At 44.0% G+C, this 2,831-nt stretch overlaps 1 pseudogene; it reads left to right on the top strand.

Moving 5' to 3' along the window:
* The first annotated feature begins 847 nt into the window (after positions 1-847).
* LOC140896646 (olfactory receptor 14A16-like) lies at positions 848-1,813 on the top strand (annotated as a pseudogene).
* The last annotated feature ends 1,018 nt before the right edge of the window (positions 1,814-2,831 follow it).

Raw genomic sequence — 2,831 nt, 5'->3', positions numbered from 1 at the left:
GGACCTAATAGACATAGTAGCACCTGGAAACTCGGGGTCCTGGTTTAATCAGGCACTAGTAACCTATCTATCTGGACCCTGCCCAAGGACATTGAGGCCACATCTACACCACAGTTGGTGCTCAGCTGGGCAGACATCACCAGCTCTGTGTTAAACACAGCGGAGTAGATGAGGGCAGCACAGGCAGCAGCTCAGTCTCACCACTTGAGTGGAAACCCGGCTGGATTCTGTGGCTTCATAGTCAGCGGATGCCCCAGCTACCTCTGGCATTTAGGGTGCTCAGCGAGTCTGTCCTATTTCCCTAGAATGTGGGAATCGGGCTGTCTTGGAGTTCTAGTACTTTAGTTTTGTGCCCGTTTTTCCTCTCTTGTTTTATAAAGTTGAGGGGCCATATTTGCTTGATCTGTGAGTTTGGGTTGTAATTTATTCTAGTCCTTAATGCATTTGATCAAGTGATGACTTGGGCCAGATCCTCAGATGGTGCAAAGTGACGCAGCCCCATGACTGTAAGGGCATTACACCAATTGACACTAGTGGGATAACACACCTGGATTATGGTCTGATTGCATGCAGCTCTGTTGGTCCCAGGTTACTAGAGAGACAAGATGGGCGAGGTAGTCTGTGTGGCTCAAAAGCTTGTCTCTCTCACCCACAGAAGTTTGTCCAGTTACAGATATGACCTCAGGTGTGGGGCACTCACTGCTCCTAATCAATTGAAGTGACAAGAGTTGTGCACCTTTGACATTCAGATCATGAGGTATTACTCAGAAGGAAATAAGGGTAATTTCCTCTGTCACTCTAATCCTAACCATTGCCCTTCTCCTTCCCTCCACAACTATCACACAACATGCTGAGGAAGAAAATGTCCAACCGAACCACCGTGACTGAATTCCTTCTCCTGGCGTTTTCTGACGTTAGGGAGCTCTAGATTTTGCACTTTGTGGTGTTTCTAATGATTTACCTGGCAGTCCTGCTGGGGAGTCTTCTCATAATCACAGCCATAGCCTTCGACCACCATCTTCACACCCCCATGTACTTCTTCCTGGTGAATCTGTCCATCCTAGACCTTGGCTCCTTCTCTGTCACCATCCCCAAACCCAAGGCCAATTCCCTCATGAACACCAGGCTGATTTCTTATTCTGGATGTGTGGCTAAAGTCTTTCTATTCATGTTCCTTGGTGCAGTTGATCTCGGCATCCTGACTGTCATGGCGTACGACCGATACGTCGGCTTCTGCCAACCACTGCACTATGAGAGCGTGATGAACAGGAGAACTTGTGTCCAAATGGCAGCTAGTGCCTGGATCAGTGGTATTCTTTACTCTGCTCTGCACACTGGGAACACATTTGTCATATGCTTCGGTGGAGGTAACAGAGTGGATCAGTTCTTCTGTGACATCCCCCAGTTACTCAACCTCGCCTGCTCTGACTCACACCTCAGTGAAAGTGGGGTTATTGCCTTTAGTGCATGCTTAGTCTTAAGCTGCTTTATTTTCATAATTATGTCATATGTTCAGATCTTCAAAACTGTGCTGAGAATCCCTTCTGAGCAGGGCCGGCATAAAGCCTTCTCCACCTGCTTTCCTCACATTACAGCTTCGTTTATTTTCTCTGGCATCTTTGCCTACCTGAAGCCCACCTCCAGCTCCACATCATGTCTGGATCTCATGGTGGATGTTTTCTATTCTGTGGTGCCTCCTATGATGAATCCCACCATCTACAGCATGAGGAACAAGGAGATCAAAGCTTCCCTGAGGAAACTCATTGGTCAGACGTTATTCATGATCAATAAAATGTCCATCTTTCTCCTTTGATTTTAATTTCCTTCTGTGCATCCAGGGGTGTTGTTACAATTTTATAGTGGGGGTGCTGAGAATCATTGAACCAAACCGTGCATAGAATAGAAACTACTTCAAGCCAGGGGGTGCTGCAGCACTCGCCACACTCCTAGTTCCACCACCCATGTGTGTTTCTTCACAGATAAATCAACTGATGACGTTTTTGTCTCCATGAACACATGGTTTGCCATCTTGTTATACAAAAAGGGGACTGTGCATGGGCAAAAATGAGAACACCACTCAAGTCAGTGGAGTTACTGTAAATTTATACCAGTGAGAATAATATCAGAATCTGTCTGTCTATCTATCACAGGATTGTATACTGTCACCCATCACCATGCTATCTGCTAAAGTCAGTAGCAATATCAAAGTCCTTAGTGGACTTCATGGAGTCCCTGACTCTTCTTTTTGGGGGTAAAAAAATGTTTTGCAGTATCACTGCTGTAGCTGTTGGTTTTTTGCTTCTGTCTCCAATTTTGAGGGTTTTGTTTTGTTTTTGTTTGTTTTTACCTAATCGGTAGGTAGGTTTATTTCTTTCATTGTTCCATTGTTTTTAAGGTGAGAATGTCTGGGGATATGGTAAGTGCTAATTGATACAGCATTGTCAATGTTTTGTTACCCATTCGGGATGCCCATATGTCATCTCTTTGATGGGGTTTTCTGCGCGAGCTGCAAATTTTCTTTCCACAGTGATAAAGCTGTGACAAGTGTCTGCATGGTTGAGTTCCTACTGAAATAATTATATGACTAGAGCTGGGGTATTTCTGTGTTATTAATGATGTGTTAGGGAACAAAGAGCCTTAGGTAGACATCTTTTTATTATTGTAACCTAAATAAATAAATCAATGCTGTGTTATTTGTGCTATGAGAGGAAAGAATTTGTTTGCTTGTATGTTTGTTTGTTTGTTTGTTTGAGAGGAAGCTGTGGAATATTTCTTAAAAACAGTCAGACAGAATAATGATGGCAAATTGTGATCCCTTTTAAATCACTGGT

This window comes from Lepidochelys kempii, chromosome 13 (genome assembly GCF_965140285.1).
Source record: "Lepidochelys kempii isolate rLepKem1 chromosome 13, rLepKem1.hap1, whole genome shotgun sequence".
Taxonomy (NCBI): domain Eukaryota; kingdom Metazoa; phylum Chordata; order Testudines; family Cheloniidae; genus Lepidochelys; species Lepidochelys kempii.
This window is presented reverse-complemented; position numbering and strand designations above follow the sequence as displayed.